This window comes from Carassius gibelio, chromosome A14, assembly GCF_023724105.1.
Source record: "Carassius gibelio isolate Cgi1373 ecotype wild population from Czech Republic chromosome A14, carGib1.2-hapl.c, whole genome shotgun sequence".
Classification (NCBI taxonomy): Eukaryota; Metazoa; Chordata; class Actinopteri; order Cypriniformes; family Cyprinidae; genus Carassius; species Carassius gibelio.
The window spans coordinates 12,031,739-12,053,896 of record NC_068384.1 but is presented as its reverse complement, the minus strand read 5'-3'; the positions used below and the strand labels follow the sequence as shown (position 1 = coordinate 12,053,896).

The 22,158-nt window shown below is 35.1% G+C and overlaps 1 protein-coding gene across 1 annotated transcript in view; it reads right to left on the bottom strand.

Moving 5' to 3' along the window:
- The window catches only part of LOC128027493 (leucine-rich repeat and immunoglobulin-like domain-containing nogo receptor-interacting protein 2), a 218,178-nt gene that overhangs the window by 152,534 nt on the left and 43,486 nt on the right, over positions 1-22,158 (bottom strand). Inside the window, exon 2 of the mRNA XM_052615172.1 lies at positions 17,985-18,043. The gene's annotated coding sequence lies outside the window, so the exon portion shown is untranslated. The remainder of the gene's footprint in view (positions 1-17,984; positions 18,044-22,158) is intronic.

Here is a 22,158-nt window from a genome sequence, read left to right as displayed (position 1 = left end):
TACCAACAGAGATGCTTAACACGCTGCTAACATATGCAAAAAAAAAAAATCTTCATCAGTTTGACAACATATGATGCTACATATAATATGAGCTACACCTGTGGTTACAATGCTTGCTTTGATGTTTTGTTTTATAATGCAATCGTAGTAGCACATTTTTAAGTGTGTCTAAATATGTTTTAGGCTTATTTCATTTAGCTAATGTTGCCATACAAATGTATTACTTATTTTACTGTACAATGACTGTACAATCAATCAACCAATCAATCAATCAGATTATTTATTATTAAATGTTTTAATACATTTATACAATCTTTATTTATTTCAGTTGTTTTAGTAGTAACCACGATTTTCAAAACAGTCTTCTAGGCTAAATAAATAAACATTAAGTTAATGTAAATGTACATTATAGAGTAATAAACCTACTGTTAATAATTTATGGAAAAGGTGATTGGCTCTTTTAACTGAAAGGGACATCCGTTCCTATGGCTTTTAAACTTTAAGACTGGCCTCTTCAATGTCCTTATTGGCGTTATTGTCTTTATTTCTCATCAAAAACCCATTAGTAGATTCTTGAGCACTATTTAATTGAATTCTTTTTTAACTTCATGTTTATACAAGGTTAGTGAAGTAGTCCTCAATTAATGTCATGGCTAAACAGGATGTTTTAAGAGAGCTGACTTCAGTCATTTGAAAATCCAGAGTAAATATATATTAACCTTTCCTGAATTAGTGAAAGACATAGAGCACCCTTAATGGACAATTCCACTTTGCCTGCAATTAACTCTTCCTCAAACACAATTAGGTATTCCAGTTTTTTTCTACTCTTTAGCAGTAATTCAAGACCGTCACCATGTCGCTTTGAAGAGATGAATTAGTGCTTATCATGCTGAATATTCAGATCATTTCACTGCACTTTCCCTGGAACATTGCCCTGTCAATCAAACACTGAGTGCACAACCTCCACCGTCACATCTCTTTATTGCCTTCTCAACAAACTGATATACAGGGGCAGAAGGGAGCTGAGATTGGAGAGAAAGGCTGGAGAGAGCGAGTGAGACAAAAACACAGGTTGGGGGTGGGGAATGTCAAAATGAGAGACAAGTTGAATTGTTATGCTACAAGGGGAATAATGCATTTTGATTCATGTTTTACCCGCTTTGGTGAAGAGGCAGATTAGTCTAAATGTGTATGGGAAGGGATGCACAACAGTGGGTTAAATAAATAGTGAGAGGCAGTGATCAGTCACAGATAAAAGTCTCTCATCTTCTTGTATGTGGCAGGTCACAATCTAGCTGATCAAAATCTATCTACTGAACATCCAAAAATAAATTGAATCATTTTATTCGCTTATGGAGACATTTGGCAGAATCTGAGTTGGTCAGCTGTACGATGAGAGTGTAGATTTTAGAGGGAAAACACTTCAAATACAAAACTGGCACAATCACAAAGCACTTATCATCAAAAAGCAACAACACAAGCTTGTAAACTTGTTTACTATTATATCTCATGTGTTTGTTTGCCTGTATATATATATATATATATATATATATATATATATATATATATATATATATATATATATATATATATATATATATATTTCGGTTCATCATATATAAATAAAAAATATATGAGTTATTAGATGTACTGAATAAACAAAAAGTAGATTAATAAATATTTTGATTCAACACTGCATAAATATCAACAATAAATGAGCATTCATGAACAAGTTTTTTAAACGAATACTGAAATATAAAGAAATATAATTTATAAATATATATATATATATATATATATATATATAGAAATTGCTTGAGAAAAAAATATATATATATACATATACTATCAATATATCAACTAAAACTGACTGTAGGTGGCGGCAAGTCAGTGACTAAAGAGTGAGTGAGTCATTCAGTCATTCATTCAACCAATCTGTACCGAAAATGAAACAGTTGTAAAGTGCAGTCTTTATGAATGGGTCACTGAATCATTGGCCAATTTATTCAAAAACGTGGATTCATTCAATAAAGAAATAATGCTTTCTGTTGCTTTTGTGTTGTGCCTTTGTTTGAAGCTATTGTTTGTTTTTGAAATTGAACAAATAGGCAATATAGAAAATGTTGTGTCACACAATGTCACACAATATTAACTTCTTATTTATTGACCTATTGTATGAAACCAGTACCACATTTGCAATCATGCAGATGCATACTCCGTTAACTCACATCAATAGTCAATGAAAAGAACAAATGCAAAGTGGTATATAAATATAATAAAAGGCTTTAAAAAATAAATAAAACAACACAATCACTAAACTACTACTTTTTTGTGTGTGTGCTTTTTATCTCCACCACTCTATCGGCTGATCTGTTTGACAACTCACTCTCTTTTGATGGATTATGGAAGTGCCATTGCTGGCCTCTACCTTCATCTTTTAATTCTCTCGAGAAATGTATGCATGGCTCCCGTGATCCTGCTCTCCAACCCTGACCAAACAGGCAAACTCAATCTTTATGAGACTGATGTACAGAGAAATAATATTGGAAGGGGATCAGTATGACCCTTAATGATATTTTTCATTCTCCTGAATTACTTGTCCAAGGTATCAGCTCTGTGTCAGGCTCCAGGGGAGAGAAGAGAAACAGGTTTAAGCCCTGATTTAGATGTTGTGCTCCTGTTCATAAATAATGCAGTTGAAGACATCTTGGGAGAGCTGAGAGCAGTCGTTAAAAATGAAACTCTCTCTCACTCTTTGTCTTTGCCTTGTGCAAGCAGCATACTCTGTGTTATTTATTTATTGATTTTGAGTATTACCATCCCCTCTTATCTCTGAAGCTCAAGAGGATCACTAACAAAAGCCCTGCTTCTTATGCCCTTTATACTTACACAAGGCCTATTAAACTCTCTTCTGGCCTGTTTAACATGATATCCTTAGAGATTATATGGACTCTGGAAAATAGACTGAAATCAAATCAATCTTTGTTATGCAGGATGTGGATTTTTTTTTTCTTAAATCATCTTCCTCTTGTATAATATTTAAAAGTTTGAGTTAGATTTGTGATATGGCACAATAAATAATATCTCACCCAAGTTGTAAATGTGACCTTGGAGTCTAAAAAGGAATATTAAAATAAAATAAAATAAAATAAAATAGTAACTTTTTTTTGGTAATTGACAAAGCTAAGAAATTAAACAAAATATTAGATGAAAAATATGCTGGTGTATCACAAAATAATGCTAAGAAAACAACTTTCTACAGAGTAAGAAAACAACTTTCTACAGAGTTTGATTGCAAAAATAAACACAGTAAATCTATTTTAGTCTGATCCACAAGCAAATGTGCTATCTATCTATCTATCTATCTATCTATCTATCTATCTATCTATCTATCTATCTATCTATCTATCTATCTATCTATCTATCTATCTATCTATCTATCTATCTATCTATCTATCTATCTATCTATCTATCACTGTGTTTACACTTGGCATTGACATGTGACCTGTATCTGGATGTTGTCCACATACACATTGAAAAGAAAAGTGTAAACGCACTTCTGATTGGAATGTTATCCGCTCAGCATGTCCTGGTCCAGAGGGAGTAGAGAAAGAAATGTGACTGAAAATGCTTTTCACAATAAAACCCACCACTTCAGGTTCACTTTGCACCGGGCCATTCTCTGCAGACTTATTTAAATATCGGACTGGAAAAGTTAGATCAGATCGGTTATCCAGATAGAAAAGTCAGTTGATGTTGCCAAGTGTAAACACGGAATGTTCTGATTGACTGATGATCCAATCTACTTGATCGGATCATGGTGATCACATGCCAAGTGTAAATGCAGCTTATGTGTGTGTGTGTGTGTGTGTGCTTGTATTCATTAGTTGCTGCAGGGAATATTGTTTTCAAACTTTTTGTAAAAGTTCACATTTAAAGGTTAATTTGAAGTGTCTGTTTCTGCATTATTATTGCGGTCAAATCTGGACACAGGAAACACATTTTGTTACTCATACAAGGTAAATATATTAACTTGATCAGTCACATGAAAGTAATCAGAATATTGACCAGAAGTGCGTTTCCTGTACGACATAACATCGCTGATTAACCACCATAGTACAATGCATTGTTGCTGAAACAAACTAGCTAGTTACGACTGTTTTCTGAACACGGTTACATCTCCGTCGTTTGAACAACATTAGTTAACAACATAGGGCCATTGTTAATGACATCACATGCATGTGGTGGAGGAATAACTTCTGCTATTTAACCGATTAAAGCATCTACGCATCTAAGATGCTATTTTGTGTTTTGTGCCCTTTCATTTTGGTTGATTTGATGTTTGATTCATCGTGGATTACCTCTTACATCATACTCTGGGGTTCCCTTTAGGTATTTATGCACATGCACACTCGTCAAAAATGGTGCTTTTATAGGACGCCCATAAATGCATAGATTAAAATGAATTTATATTTAAATGGCAGGGAATATATAGATTGTACTGCATGTTAGCCTGCATATTGTGCCCAATACCATATTTATTTAAACACATATCCCATGCTAATAAGAAACTAAAGAGCTGTAGTTCCAACCACGCAAGTTTGCGACGCTGTTTGCGAATGTGAACTATGGTTTCGGGAAACACAGAATCACTGAATTATGTTGGTAACGATGCTTTTGGGAAACGTACCCCAGGGTGATATTCCAAAATATACAGTATAACTGAGTGTTTACGTACAGTATGAACAGAGACATGGTCTGTGTCCACATTTGCTGTCAGCGAATAACAGATTCAGATTCCAGTAGTTTTTTTTTGGCTTGGTAAAATAGCACTCTGATACAGTGGTGTTGAGCATTATCAAATTTACAGGCAACAATGGCAGCGAATCAGGCAGTGATTGACAACGCTTTGATCTAATGGCATTAGGCATTGTCATTGGCATTGGGAGGGCACTGGGGCTGCAACAGGGGCACCTCAGCCAATGAGGGCAGAGGGGGCAGTGGCTCCAGTCACCATGCACAGCCCTAATGAGAGTATTTCCACTTTCTTCTGATGTGATCACTTTGCTGTGCGAACCCTGCATTAGCCAGATCAGAAATCACTCTGGTCTGTGTTCATTCACTCTATCTAATCATTGTCTCCTCTTCCCTCCCTGCCGCACTGTTCTCTAACAGCTAAGTGGCAGAGTTCAGCATTCATGATCATTTTATATATATATATATATACATTTATATTAATATATTATATTAATTATTATTATTATTATTTTTTTTTTTTTTTGAGAGACACTTAATGCATGTCTTTCTGCTCTAGTGCTGCTGTCATTCTCTCGCTGTCAGTTTTCCAGCTGACATGTGAATGCACTGGTCCCCCGGGGTAAATGCTGAGAGGGCTGACAGAAAGATGTTCATGGTCATAAAGATGGCAAACACAGATGTTCACTATGGGGCTTCTGTCAATAACTACTCTGGGCTCATGAAAAATGCTGATTTTCATATCTACCATGTACAAACCATTAAACTTGTACTTTGTTTTGTAACAATGGGCAATTGATTTACTTTCCGATGTTAAATTTCACAAATAATGAAAGTTATTTAATTGGATCCAGTGAAGCTAGAAGAAAAATATGCAGGTATTCTGCACGTGTGAATCAATTGTGTTTGGTTGAGTGATTGCAGTAATTGACATGCTTCAATAATCTGTCAAATCACAGAATTAGAGTGTGTCAAATTGGACTGTGAATTCATCTCTGAAGAAACCACCACATATGTAGTCTTCTGAGACTTTGTCATAGCAGTTGAGAGTGAGAACCACTGTAGGTGATCCTTGCATCTTTTCTTCTGCTGAACTGCTTCCACTAAACATGAATAGCATTAGCCAGTGCATAAAGTGTAGCTGCATTTAAAAAGGAAACATAATCAATAAACCAATAAAAATGAAATGTACAAAAGAAAACATATGAAACCAGTTTTGAAAAACAGAATTGCATGATAAGCTTTTAATAGGCTGGTGGACCACCAAATCATGCTATGCTAGAGTCTTCATTTAATCTACAGTGAGCTCACTGTGAGTTTCCTCTCAGTTTAAGTCATTTTACTGCATCTGGATTTTGAAGAAAATGCATTTAGAACAAGACACAATAAAAGGAAATAAAAATCTGTTTCTGTTTACACTAAAATGTTACTATTCGTTTAGCTTGACACTGTCATTTCTGTTATTTCCACTCGATTTCATGAGTTTTCAGAGTTCCAATTTAAAATGATTAATAAGAAATTAAAATGGTTGAAAAAATACCAGTGAACTCAGCACACAATTATATTTTTTTCCCCACTACTTTGAGTTCACTCTAAAACGCACACCAGCAATTAAACTAAAGTTTTAAATATTAATGATCTGAGACTTTGATGTGACTTTGAGACTGTACACTTGCATACAGTATATTTAATAATCCACGTTCATTTCTAATTTATTTTCAGACTCAGACTCAATTTTTAGGACTCTCTGCTTACTGTATTAAGCAGGATCTAATGCAATTCTGAAATTGTAGACTATACAGGATGTTCCACCGCGACTCCAGTTCGAATGGACCATATATGTTCCGTTCAAAGGGTATTAAAGTGTGAAAGACATTCATTTAAATTGTATTTACAGAAGTATAATATGTCACACTTCACACTTTTCTAGTAAACTTTGTCTGTGTGTGAAGACGCTGCAGGGAGTAGAGTAGGAGCAATGAACACAGTTCATGCTTGAGCTCTCTTCGAACGAGCTGGTTATCTGAACCAGGTGTGAGAGATATGCAAATATGCAGAGCAGGGGGTAGTGAGTATTAGGAAACTCCACACAAAAAGCTCACAGATGATGCTCCATACAGATCGCCTGAGCGATGGTTGCAGCGGTTTGCTTGGTGGCATGGAGAGTGAGATCTGTGGTGTGGCGAAGCTTCTCCACAGCCTCAGGAGACAAACCCTTACCTACATCTAGATCTTTCAGCAGTTTCACCTGGCAGGTTTGTAACACATCCATAATGTGTTAATCCACCCAATCACCAATTGCATCCATGTCCTCGTATTGACTGGATGATGCCAGCAGCTTTTCATCACGGAAACAAATTCCTTGTATGTGTAAACATACCTGGCAATAAAACTCATTCTGATTGTGATTGCTATCTGCCGAACCGGACGACTCCAAAGAGAGCACAATTCTGCTGATGATCATGCTGATGGCATTCCCCATAGTGTCCCCTTGTGTATGCAGTGTGGAGTTTCCTTGGAGAGGATACCAATCAAAAATTATGCGCCAGTAATAATAATATTTTTTAAAAAATTTTAAAAATTTTTTTTACGTTTTTGCAAGAAGTCTCTTATATTCATCAATCCTGCATGTATTTGGTCAAAAATACAGTAAATCATGGAAAATATTAACTTTCAGCAGTGGCAAATTATGAAAATGTGAAATTATGATTCAGTTCTCAAGAAACATTATAATCATCATCATCATTATGATCATCATCAAATGTCAAAAAGAGTGGCACTGCTTAATAATTTGGTGGAAACCATGATCTTTTTTTTTTTTTGGATTCCTCGATAAACAGAAAGACAATTTCAGAAAGAGGATTTAATAAATGTCCCTACTTTCACTTTTGATCAACTTGATGCATCTTTTCAGAATAAAATTATATAATTATATAATTAATTTAATAATAATAATAATAATAATAACAATAGTACAAATCTTACTGACCCCAATTATTTTTAACAGTAGTAATCTTTTTTTCAGCAATTGGTATGACAAGTTTCTAATTCCATTGTGACAGATTTTCAGATTTTCCAATTGAGCTCAGGAAGCACTGTAAATCCACTTTGATGAAAAGCTGTTTTTCTTGCCTCAGATTACAAGTGGAGCCCAGCCTGTCTAAATCTTATTGCTAGCACTTTACTGGGGCCTGGGGCAGCATTAAACATGTCTAGCACTTAAAATGGAGAGCCTAGCTCTTTATACTGGCAAAAAAAAAAAAAAAAAAAAAGCCAACTGCACAAGGAGCACTCTTCGCGGAGAAAGAGAATTGAAACTTTTATCTACGAATAGTTGGGGGTCCAAATGCACGTAGTATTTATCCTGACAGATCACAGGGTTGCAAGAGGCAAAAAGAGAGGCAGAAAGAAAAATAAATCTATCCAGAGTAGAGTGATTGAATGGGTCCCCAGAAGAGTCCTGCTCTCAATGCTGCAGTCTTCATCAAAGGCCATCTTCAAACAGCACAGCTCAGCTGGAGCATGCCAATTTGATCACTTTAGAACATGCAGGCACACTCATCACTCCAGTTTTGAAATGCCACGTCAACATCGATTAGCCCACTGTGAATGTGAGAAACACAGCTGCTTGCTCCAAGAACAAATGACTTTTTTCTGATGTCACAAAGTGCTGGACAAGTTGTTACTAGAGATCTGCAAACCCATCGGGTCTCGGGACATTATTATTATTATTATTTTATTACATAAACATAAAATTACTGTCTGCCGCTGGTCATTGTTATGTTAAGAGTAGTTCAGTTAGCTATTAAACATGAAGCACACATGGATGATCACTTTACTAGTCCTGTGTTACACACTCACACGCATACGCACACAGCAGACAAAAAACTTAACCCCCTCGTAATCCCGAAAACCTAGTGGTAGAACACAACATTTATTACTTAAAAAAAAAAAAAAAAAAAATGTTTTCTGAAATTATAAAAATATAATCACTTTGCCATTACATATAAAACTGAACTATTTTTAATAGCTGAAACAATAGTATAAGCTGTAACGGGCTCGGGTCAGGCTCGGGCTAGTAATTCTGATAAGCTGTCAGACACAGGCCGGGCTTGGGCCTGAGCATCCCGGGCCTGGCCCGGCTCGGGCCTAAATTTGAGGCCAGTGCAGGGTTCTAGTTGTTACACAATGTTCACTGCACTTTTCTTCCTCTTGCTTTTTTTCCCCTGGTCTTCCCTGATTATCAGCCACCTTTGCATCCCACAATTTTGTAAATACAGATACAGTTGCACAAATCCTCAATCTCTAAGCCTTTGCATTTTAGCTAGTGGAAGCAACCCGTGCCCGATTAACAATGGCAGACACACAATGTGACTGTAAGCAGACGGTATGTGATTCCATCTGCCTGGTACATCTAGCCTGATCCAGGCAGGGAAGGAAGAGGACCATATGGATGGTAGCCTTTCCTTTCCCTTTAACAACATCTCACATCTGGAAATGGGCCAGGAGCCAATAATTATCTACTGCCATTCTGTCATGCAGACATCATGCAGATTGAGAACAGATGATCCTGCATGACCAGCACAGAGATAATGAGAGCTAATCAGTTTTTACATTTACTATGGCCTTGTGTTGAAGCTTAAAGCCACAATCCAGTTTTCTCCACAGTCATATCAAACATGGGCCTACAGTTTAACACATAACACTTTATTTTGCTAGTGCAATTTAGACATATAGCTGACTATAAGTAACTTTGCAATTAACTGTCAACTACCAACATTGCTGTGTATTAACTGATCTGGATTATGTAATCATATATACATATATATGTATATATATATATATATATATATATATATATATATATATATATATATATATAAATTAGTTAGTGCCTAAAGTGGACTACTGAAATAAAGAGTAACACTTAATAACATTGTTGGTGTGCTTTATGGGCACAAAGAAAATATAGAAAAATTCTGGGTTAAATTTTGAGTAGATGCTGCAGTGACACTGTGTTCATTATATCACTTGAAAGAAAAAGCCAGCAAGATTCACTGTTCGATTACAATCGTAAAACTTTCAGTCTGTCTTGCCCTCTACCTAAAAAAACTAATCAAAGTGATACCTTTCGGGTAGAGATATGCTCACAGCCTTTGACTATAAAAAAGGAGGGGGTGGGGGGTGTTATTAAAAATCCTAGCCTTTTACAAATGGAGAAGGAGGGGTGGTTGGCATATGGGGGGCGGAGACATATATCTGGAGAATACGGAAAGAGCCACTAGCAGCTTTTTACACAGCTGAATTTCAATAACTCAAAGAGGGTGTGGGCAGAGGAAGCTGTGGGCAGTTTTCCTGTCACAAACACATAACAGAGTGGTCAGAAAGCTGGTAGAATGATGCATTCTGTGACAGTAACAACACAGCAGAGCTGCATATTTTGAGATAACTGAGAAATGCAGAAGAACTTTGTTCAGTGTCTATATATATATATATATATATATATATATATATATATATATATATATATATATATATATACACACGGAAATATAAATAACATAAGTGTATACCAATCCTATGAACTAACTCTTGCAAATTTGCAAATACACAAACAGAACTGGCTGAATAACTGAACTGCAGTAAAAAGAATTTCAACTGTTATATTTCGTTAGTCCTAGAAAATACAAATTGGAAAAAAACATAACTTCTTTAAACAACGTTTAATAAGTAATTTCTACAGTGTTGTGCATTTCCCATTATACATTATATATTAGCATAATATACTGTACATATAGATAGATAGATAGATAGATAGATAGATAGATAGATAGATAGATAGATAGATAGATAGATAGATAGATAGATAGATAGATAGATATTCAGGTTAAACTGTTTAAATGTAGGTATGTTTATTCAGCTTATGTCACAAAGATTGCTAAAGCTGTTTCTGAGCAGTTATTTGTCTTATCTTTTTTCTTGGTATTTATACGTGTTTCTTGATTGTTTGCAGCTCAAGATAGAAATGTAAATCTGTATATGGCACAACTATAGAAGAAAATATATGCGGAAAGCTGTTTTCTAAAGTTTAAAGATAGATCAATTCTTTGACAACACTGGATTCTTCAGAGTTTCTTTAGAAACTTGCAATTATGCTATTCTTAATACCCTCTCATTCACAGAATAGAGAGAAAATCGCTGTCCGTGGTACTGAAATAAGTTCTCAACTGCTGTCCATGGTGCTTAAATAGCCAAACAGTTCACGGTTTCATTTCGCTCAATGCTGTATTATGTGACATAATGCACTTTGGACAATGTTATGTCAGGGTAGGGTATTAGCTACTTCTTCCTGTTTCTAAAATATATGGTATTGAGGTATGTTAGCTCTTAATTGATACTGTGTAAAAGGCTCATATGTCCCTTGTTGCTTTCTCTTCCAAGGCTTGCATGTTCAGTGGCGTGATGCAAGCAGACATTCACACAGAATCACACACACACTGAATCACACACAGACAGAGAGACACACACACATACAGAATCACGCACACACACACACACACACACACACCACTCCATTATCCTTCCCAGGGTAACTCCTCAGAGTCATCCCTGCTTCCTCAAACATGCATGCAGAAAGCATTGCAGGTAATGCACTCTAATTGTGTGAAGTGAAATGGCTCAAATGCATTGGCAGAGTGAGGGAACCCTGAGAGCGAGTTAATAGGTGCTGGAGTGCTGACAGACGAAAGAGAGATTGGAAAGAAAAGAATGTAGTGCAGAGAGTAAGACAGATAAATAGAGAGGATGCTAGCTAGACAGATAAATTAAATTACTGAAAGAGTAATTCCTACAATGCCATGAATTTCAGTGCCTCCACACATTATATTAATGTATAGGGGCTTTAATATAATATACATTATATTATAATACAGTATTTATATTATATATTATTTTCACATATTCACGTTTAAAAAAACGTACAGAACTCAAACATTTGGAAAGGTACAGCATATATTTTTATAAAATTAAGCACATCAACAACAACAATTTTAGCAAGTTTTCTTTCATCACAATAAAGTAAACATGGGTTGATTTTTACATAATTTCACTACTTTGGTTTGTGTAGATGTTGAAATTTTTACTGTGTATGCAAATTTTATGCACTTATGAATTTACTTATATAGTGGAGTCCCCCACAAAAGATTATTTACACTCTTCTGCTTATATCTTCAGACATGTGTTTTTATATGCACCTCTGTGTCACCAAAAAAATTATATTTGATATTTATTTATTGCCAAACAAACAACGGTGTAGCTGTCTGAAATGTCTTGGTGAGCTCAGACACAACTAAGACACTAAGGCAATAACAAACCATTCTAGCCATTATAAAGAATGAAATACAGAAGTGTAAGTGCCAGAAGAGTTTAAAACATGGACCATCCTACAATATGTACTATTCAAAAAGCGTGCAGTTCACAGTTGCTCTAATAGCATTGCAGGATTGAGAGAGAAAGAAATAAACATTTCCACACATTAAAATTACTTAGGGTTAAATGTTAACGAAGCAAAAGTGTCTGTCTTAATATAGCAAAGATAGAGAACATGCTACATGCTAACATGCACTTTATACTGAGATGACCAGATGTCAGTTTGTTCTTACAAACATGCATAAACATACTGTATGCATGCAGATTTGTAATTTGGATCCCAAGTTTTCCACTCCTACAACCAAGTTTCAAAAACATTTTCATTATGCTTCCAAACATCTACTGAACAGCAATGGAAAAAGTATGTGACAGAAAAACAGGTGTGATTGAAATCATCAAGAAACCACCTGCATGTTCCACTCACTCACTTCACATCACCAACCCCTCCAGTCAAGTGTGCTGAAATCATGACGCATTCTTTCACAGACCGCTGGCTTGCCCAGGGACAGAACGTTTACACATATTTGTGCATATAGCTGATTATTTCTAGAGAAGATTGTCCCCCATATCAGCCCCCCCCCCCCCAAAAAAAATAAATAAAAATAAAAATAAATAAAAAAGTCATTCAAGTGAGGGCATATCATCCTGTAGCTACAGGCAGACATAATCCTTATCTGCAGTGTCAATGCTCGACAGTTTCTGATAGCCTGTTTCAGTCTTGTTTTCTACTAGAAAACCTGAGAAACAAAGTGGTTTCTTGTATACAGTGATTGTTCGGCTCTTTTCGAGTTAATATCGGCATCGGCCCCCAAAAATCCATATCGGTCGGGCTTTAATCAGGACACAACTTTGTATAATGACATGGGTATGACACAGGTTTTACACGGAGAGGGTGACTTATGAGGACATAACCCATATCCCCATTTTTCAAAACGCTTATAAATCATACAGAATTCGTTTTTCCGAGAAAGATAAAATGCACAAGTTTCCTGTGAGGGTTAGTGTTAGGTGTAGGGTTGGTGTGGGGCCATAAAATATACAGTTTGTACAGTATAAAAACCATTATGCCTATTGGATGTCCCCACTTTTCCCAAAAACATTTTTATTAATATTGACTCAACCCTGCTGTACTAAATGGAAATTAGTGGTTGGGATCTCCTCATTCTCAAACCATAAAACAAAAAAAATAAAAATAAACAAACGTAAGTAACATGAAAATAAAAATAAGAACAACATAAAAAAAAAAACAAGCATGCAATGAAAATCAAGCCTAAAATATAGATCATCAAGCAAAACCAGTTGAGAACCACTGCTATAGTGTACTACGTGCATTATCTACCGCTGTTCACAACTGGTGTAACATAAGAATAGCCATTTAAGCAACTTAATGCCTTCTCAGTAAGTTAAATGTGTGCCTTCTACATGCTTAAAATCATTTAAGTGCTTTCAGTTACGATGTGTTATGCTCTGTTAAAGGGGTCTTGAAGGGCACTTTTTATTATTATGTACTGTTCTCTGAGGCCCACTTATAATGTTATCAAGATTTTTTACATCAAAAGAGATCATTTAGGAGTAATAGGTGATTTTCTGTCCTGTTTAGACCCCCCTCATCAGAACGCTCTATTTGAATAGGAGTGGCAGATTGTAGTCTAGGAAGTAAACGTCCACTGCTATGATTGGCTAATAGTGTTGTGTATGTTTGACAGCCTACATCCTTCATAGACGAATGTTGCCGTGATTTAGGTTAAAAATGCATAAATAATCAGTACATATCAAACGATCTGTAATAACAGACAATGCAATAGTGACCACGCAATAAAAAAAGTCACTCAAAGTTGAGTGGTGCGACATTAGTGTCGGATCCAATATCTGCAAAGCATAAATTTTAAATGTAAAACTTTCTGAAAATCCTGCACTGAATTGTGCCTCGTTTGTAAACGAATCTGCTATGAAATAAAGTGAACAAAGGACCAAATTCTTACTGATGTGGTCTGGTTCAACACTATTTCCTTATGTTGGGATCAGAAGGAAGGCAATGGGAAGACTGTGTTTTTCCATAGCTTAGCACTGCACAGCGTTTTGCAGTCTTCAGAGCATCTTTATCTTCTGGATTCTAATTTCTGAATCCGCTTGGTGTACGTTTAATGTTATTTCATCAATGCAGACACAGTTGAAGGTTGTTTGTTTTGCTAGCAATAAAAGTGGGTGTTTAAACTCTCATTGTGCAAGTTAGTCAGTATCCCGTATCAGTTGCAATAGTAATGTTGCAAGCATTAGCACAATGGCAAAATACTTTCCCAAACAACAATTGAGCATCACTGTCAGTGTGGAAAGAATGAACATATCACATTTAATTTTTTTCTGTTTATGTCTAGCAATGAGATATTGCCATAGTGCTGAGGTGCATGAGAGAACAATGAGAGAACAACAAAGTTTTAGTGTTTAATTCTCATTAGAATTCTAATTCTGATTGCATTTGAAAAGTGAGAACTCCAAACACTGACAGACTTCACTTCACTGCAGCTTAAAAATTAGTTCCATGTGGCACTGAAGGCTGATAAGATAAAAAAAAAAAAAAAAAAATGGCATTACAGATGGCTTGGCTGGGGAGAGTTCCAGCAGATATGTCTGAAAAGATTTTTTTATCATCTACGTTTACATTGGTAAACATGAGAAGTACCACTGAAACAAACTTAATTCCGGTTAACACCAAGTGTGTTTGTAATATGGATGAGTTAGAACTATAAAAAGATCAATTCTATGTTCACAGTAGGACATATACAAGAATTCAATTGTACACAATATTCAGTCTTCACACAGTAGCGGCTACTGAGTGCCTGCAGAACAAATGCTATTTATTAATGTGATCTGCCTGTAGAAATATGGTAATCATATACAGTGTGGAGAAACATAAAGAAAAAAGAACATTATTATTTTTGCTTAGTTTATTTTTGCATATTCTTATTGCATTTACTTTTACTTTGTAATTCTGAACAACATCTAAGTAAATGTAACATTTAATGAACATGAACGATATGACTTTTAGATTAAACACATATAGCTTTGCCCAAATTGTTAAGCAAATACACTTTTATACCATAATACCATAAATGCCATCCTTTTTTTCGAGAGCTGTCTATATACATATCGCGGACAAGTCCGTCATTTTCTCACCATGAAAAAAAAAAAAGAGTTGAGTAGACAGACAGTAGAATTAAATAACAAATATGTGCCAGGACCTTTTTGTCGCTTCTCGCCAAAAAGACACATTATCTGTCGGGGTTGTGTGGATCTGTGACAAGCTAAGAGGCTTTCCTCCAGCGCTCCCACCCTGTCAGCACAAAGGAAAGATGCTTGCAGAGAATTACAGCAAAAGCCAGTGGGATATTTTCGGTGTGACATGCCACTGACCTCATGGCATCTGATCAGAACCTGATCCTTACCTGTAAAATGCCTCAGAACATTGTGGGTAACCTGACGGGCCAGAGTTTGCTGTGGCACTTACAGAGAACATAATATAATAGGTAAATACATGTAGTGTATTCCACTGCTGCTGGTACAGAAGCAAAAGATAAAACCCTATTTGATTAGCGAGGCTGAACTACCTGATTAGAGTCTCATTGTAAGAGGGATTATCTCAGCATGAATTTATTTATCTATGATGAAATTTACAATAATACCACTCAATTTGAAAACAAACCAGCATATGGGATTAAGAGCTTTTAACACAAACACAGTAACACTTGAGTCTTAGTAATGGTCTGCATCCCTTGGTTAATAAGAGGATAAGAGAGAACATTCTTGTTTAACACAATGTTTCAGCCCTGAATACATTTACATAAAGCAGACCAAAATACAGGTGCCACTGGCATTAAAGCACGTAAGTGTATAAGGCGAAGTGTTTGAAGCCATTTATAAGTGACAGATTTTAGCTAATATCGTGGATTTTGGGCATTTGAATGCTTACAATCAGAGCAAACATTCAGTTTTATCTTTCTCTTTACATTTAAATGATCATTCAGTGCTCATTATAGGAAGGAATATTTAGAAGATGTCTTTAGTGATAGAATTTCAAAATGATTGTTCATTGGGCTGTTCAAAGAACAAGAGTAAAAAAAAAAAAAAAAGATGACCACATGTGACTTACTGTATTAAGATTAGGCTGGCAATAAATCAGCCTAGAATCAATAGATAAACAAGGGGCTTAAATGTTTGTCACAATGAGTGGTGGATTTACTGTTGTTGTTGCAGTTTTGCTTACATAAGCAGCACTTACAAGCACTCATCCACATGAGGTCATATCCATCGATATGCTGTCCTCCCATTTATAATTTTATTTATAAAAATTATATGTACAACATTTATTTGGTGACTGGAGGCGTTTCCTCAATTTTTTCTTATCTACCAATGCACAATGGCCTGGATTAGTCTCAGGATTGACTTTCCCCAATGTCTATCAGCCATCAACTTCAGGTTTTTCCTGTCAATGGTACGAGCCCTGCTCAGTGAAGCCATACTCAGCTCAGGTGGCAGGCAGGAGATGTTTCTCATGAGGTGGGGCATGGAAATATTAAGTGTCAGTATGAAATGATAACATCGATTTTGTGGATAATCATCGCCTCGGCGTAATGTATTACAAACATGTGAGTTCTTGTCTCATTGTATCATTTTATGACCCCTTGTGTTTACGAACACGAGAGAGCCCAAGGCCGATGAGAACAGAAGATGTGATTTGGAGTTGCTGCGAATGCGCATTTGCTTTATTGCGCTTAAATAAATAACCTTTGGCCCAGTGGCATAATTCATCTTCATTTTCTGACGTAAATAAGGAGCAAGAAGGTGGTGGGAGAGAAATTCATTTGTTTTTTGCCTTTGAGCAAACGTCTGTGCATTTTTCATCTGATATCTCATTGAAGTCTAATTCTGTGTGTGTCTGCGCGAAAATGTGTATATGTCCATGACGTTACATCTTCTTTCTCAGATTTTTTTTTTCTTTACAAAGACTTTTCTTTAGAAAGCATATCAAACTAACAAATAACATACAGTTTAAAAATGGCAAAAAAAGGCAAAAAAAAAAAAAACTCTGTCATGAAGACCAAAAAAATTCGAGACTTGATAAACAGAGGACAGTGGGTTATATAATTGGGTTGCATATTTATTTGCGGTGAGAAATGCAACACTATTTTATATTACAGAGATCTGAAACACACTTCTGCTGTGATTTGAAGTCTACGACAAGCTGACAAAATAAGCGTGCAGGTCTGTTTAGATTTATTCCTTGTGCTATATATATATATATATATATATATATATATATATATATATATATATATATATATATATATATATATATATATATATATATATATATATATATATATATTGGAATTTACAGTAATTGCATATGCACATTCAGTGTCTAACACTATTTTGCACTAGACCAAGAGCTATCAGTAAAAAAAAAACAGAAAAAACAAAGAAATTCTAATAATGCAAACTGAAGATTCATTGAAATATAATACAAATAATGTGTATCAAAAAATATTTTCTATTTTAGTTAAAGTTAAATTTGGACTAATTTGACTTACAGTAATATAATTTTCTTCTCCAAGCATGAGAAATATTTTTTTTCAAAAAGTGCTCAATCTCCTCCTTCCCACTAAATATCCTTATCTTGCCTTTTTTCTTTTCTTTTTTTTCAGGTGGATGAAAAAAAAAAGGAATCAGACAGTCCAGCACATGAATTCCACCTCAAGTGCTATTTCAGCCTTAGTTCCCACAGACAAAATCAGCTAACTTACCACATGAAAGCAGAACCGTTTGTCAGCCTAGAGGCAGGAGAAGAGGCAATGTCCAAGGCCTACAAGGAAGAACAAAAATTGAATTAAGAACAACACCCTGGGTTGAACTATATCTGAATTCACTTCATTAGCTGTGTTTCACTCATTAGATGACATACACAACAATGTGAAATGCTTTTCAGAATAGAACCAGAAAGGAAGAACTATGGAGAGTAAAGCACAATCTTGAGATGGGAAAAAATGTTCCATATGTTGACTTGGAATCGATAAAACTAAACAAACAAAAAAAAAACTAAAATATATATATATATATATATATATGTGTGTGTGTGTGTGTGTGTATGTATTTGTTGTTGTTTTTTGGATTAAACTAGTAAATAAAATAATTTTAATAAAGTCATGAAAGCATTTATTTTTGTTCTAATATTCTGTCCAATGATGATCCAAAATAAGCAAAATATACTTAAGCCCCACACTGTTACTATGGTTACCTTTTCAGGGGAATGATTTTCTGTTCATGTGAATCTATTTACCATTGGTAGAAACATCTTATAGAAGAAATTATAAAATATTCCAGAAGAGAGAAGCCACTGTATTCCACAAAAAAAAGAAAAAGGGGACACATTTATCTATTCAAATATTCATAATGTCAGCCGCCACTGCAGGTCATATACTTTAAATGTAGGTTAAAAGTGCTTCTGAAGCCTCAGTAATAATCCTTCAGATCAATTTGCTTACTACTGGCGAATATTTGTCCAATCAACCATTTTAATCTTTTTTAATAACTGAAAAATATTATCTCCACACTGCTGCCTATTCCCTAGTTTTAACTGTCCACATTTCTATGGCAGGTACATGTTCTTCAGCCATTTATCAGAAATGCAGTCCCCAACTGTTTTAAGCATCTGACAGGCCAAGCCTTTTGAAATACTTTTCAATGATAGCAGATGACAGCCTTGTTTTAGATGCATTTCCTAGATATAAGCATGTCTCTTTGAACTCATTGTTATATTTGAAATATACCAATAATGTAATCTGTAGGTATGACTGTAAAAAGGAGACTATTCTCTCTATAATAAGCAAGTATTATGATGGCAGAGCTATTTCAACAGATTAAAGTGATGCCTTGTGACGCTTCACATTTCATTCGGGAGGAATCTATCTGACACTTAGAACAGTTTTTAACTTGGAGTCTTTCATCTGAGGCTGATGCTGCAGTGAGTGACTGCAATAGGAAATGTTTGGGTATTAGAATACATTGAATTGGTGAGTAGGTTCCTGTGCGTGTTAAAAAGGGAGAGGGCAAAGAAAGTTGAAGGACAGTGAGAGAGGGAGACGTGTTTGTGAGAGCATGATGAGCGAAACTAGCTGGGAGACTGGTTTGCGCAATATTCTGGTATAAAAAAGGTACTGCAGCAGCATAGATTCGAATCAGCTGTGATACTAATAAAAGGAAGCACACTTTATACAGCATAAAGATCTTCAAGCACAATTGTTTTTTCTTTTCTTTCTCTTTCTGCAGGTTACATTGATACACCAGTAAGTTGATAATTTATTCATTTATTCAACTAAAGTGTTCAAAAACACTGATTCATTCACTAAATGACTCACTTTCAAAAGAAAGATTTTTAATGTTCTTTATGAGTGAGTCATTCACTCATAGTAATTTGTTCAAGCAAACTGATTAATTCAGTGCATCTCTGGATTATTTCCTAAATCTAAATCTGTATTTAATGTATAAATTAATTAATATGGACCTTTAGTTTATCCTACTATATATATATATATATATATATATATATATATATATATATATATATATATATATATATATATATATATATATAGTAGGATAAACTAAAGGTTTATTAAAAATTGTTTTTTGTTTTTTTTTGTACAGTGCTCTCTACTATTATTGGCACCCTTGGTAAAATAAGCAAAGGCTGTGAAAATATTTCTGCATTGTTTATACTTTTGATCTTACATTCAAAAAAAAAAAAAAAAAAAAAAAAAAAAACACAAAATACTAACATATCATTAAAGTAAAACAATTGAAAGTGGAGAGAAAATCTCATGATTATTTTTTTTTTCTCCAATGCATGTTGACCATCATTATTACTCCCATACTAATTATTTTGAGTAAAATATCTATATAAATGTAAATATATTACCATTGATATTTGCACTTTTTTAGCACACCCGGGTGACTACGGGCATGAAATTGTCCAGCCATGGCTTCCTGTTCCATAGGATTATGAATATGAGGAACACAAAGGGCGCATACCCCTTAGTCATCCACCACAAGGAGTAAAACCAAAGAATATAGTTCTGATGTGCGGGGCAAGATTGTTGAGCTTCACAAAATAGAAAGTGGCTGTAAGAAAAGAGCTAAAGCATTGACAATCCATATTTCCACCTTCAGGGCAATAGTTATGGATTCTAATCAACTAAAGATGTTACAAATCTGCTTGAAAGAGGACATATGTCTATATCGTCCTAATGCATGGTGAGGAGGAGAGTTTGAGTGGCTAAAGACTCTCCAAGGATAACATCTGGAGAATTGCAGAGATTAGTTGAGACTGGGAGTCAGAAAGCCTAAGCGAAAAAATAAAAAAAAACAAATTAAAAATAAAAAAAATAATCAAGGAACCCCTACATCACCACATGTTGTTGAGGAGGGTTTCAAGAAAAATTATTCTTGCTCATCCAAAAACAAACTCTAACATTTTCAGTTGTCAGATACAACTGGAATTTCAAATGGCAGGGGCTTCTATGGTCAGACAAAAAATAAAAATTAGCTTTTGAGCAGCAAATCCACCAGATGGGTTTAATACAAACAGGGATACAACGTACCCCATGTCCAGGGTTAAATATACTGCTGGATATGTCCTGGGCGTCATGTTCAGATACATGGCATAATGTATTTAATCAGATACAAAATAAATAAATAAATAAATAAATCTAAACCTGAATGCCTCTGTTAGATATTGTATAATGGGCAGTGGTTGGATCTTCCAACAGGACAATAATCCAAAAACAAATATTAAAATCAACACAAAATGTGTCACTGAGCACAAAATGAAGCTTCTGGCATGGCTGTCCCAATCTTCGGACCTGAACCCTATAGAAAATTAGTGGGGTGAACTGATGAGAAGAAGCACCAACATGGAGCTGGGAATCTAAAGGGTCTGGAGTGATTCTGGATGAATGAATGTTCTCTGATCTCTTGTCAGGTGTTCTCTAACCTTGTCAGTCACTATATGAGAACATTTAGAGCTATTAAACTGTCAAATGAAGGTTTCAAAAAGTATTAAATAAATGGGTGCTGTTAATTGTAGCCAATGTGTATTAAACATTTATTTCATAATGATATTTCTCCCCATTTTAAATTATTATTATCCAATGAAAGGTAAGATTTGTGTGATTTATTTTAAATAAAATATCAAAAGGATTAACAATGCAGATTAATTTTCACAGCCTTCTTTGATTATATTTACCAAGGGTCCTGACTTTCTATGGTGTGTTATTATTTTTTTTTTTTAGATTGTGAAAATAAAGTAGGTTACTATCTGTGTACAATTTCCCAATTTCCCAAGCTATTAAAGCTTTACAGAATTTGCTTCTAATTGCAAGAGATAGTGATGTTTCACAGGTTCCCTCTGAAGCCAGACTTCATCTATACAAAACAATTACTTTATGTATCCTCAGGGTCCAGAAAAATTAACCTGATGCTCTTTTTGTTTTTTTCACCCTGCTCCCATCCCCTTCGTTGCTAATCAGAAAAAGTTAATACTCTATCAAGCTTTGCCTGAGAAATCTGAGATGCCCACAGTGTCAGCACTTCTGCATGCTTCTCACCTCTGGTCTCAGGAGCTACAGTATTAAGCAAAATGATTTATGATATTTATTCTCATAAAAGTCCCAAGAAGCTGTCAAGAAGCCTTGGATCAACTTGCTAGAGAATGCCTATGACAGTGTAGCAGTCAGTAAACCATTAGGCACCACAAGGCGACAGCTAGCACAAGCATTAAGCTCTACCAGCCGCCATCGATCAGTTCTGGAAATGCAAATCAGGATGAAAATTTCCAGTTGAACCTCGGGAGCAGTCTACATCAAAGAAGCACTCAAATGCACCATGCGTGCCAGACTGCTGATGAAGATAATGCACTTTTGA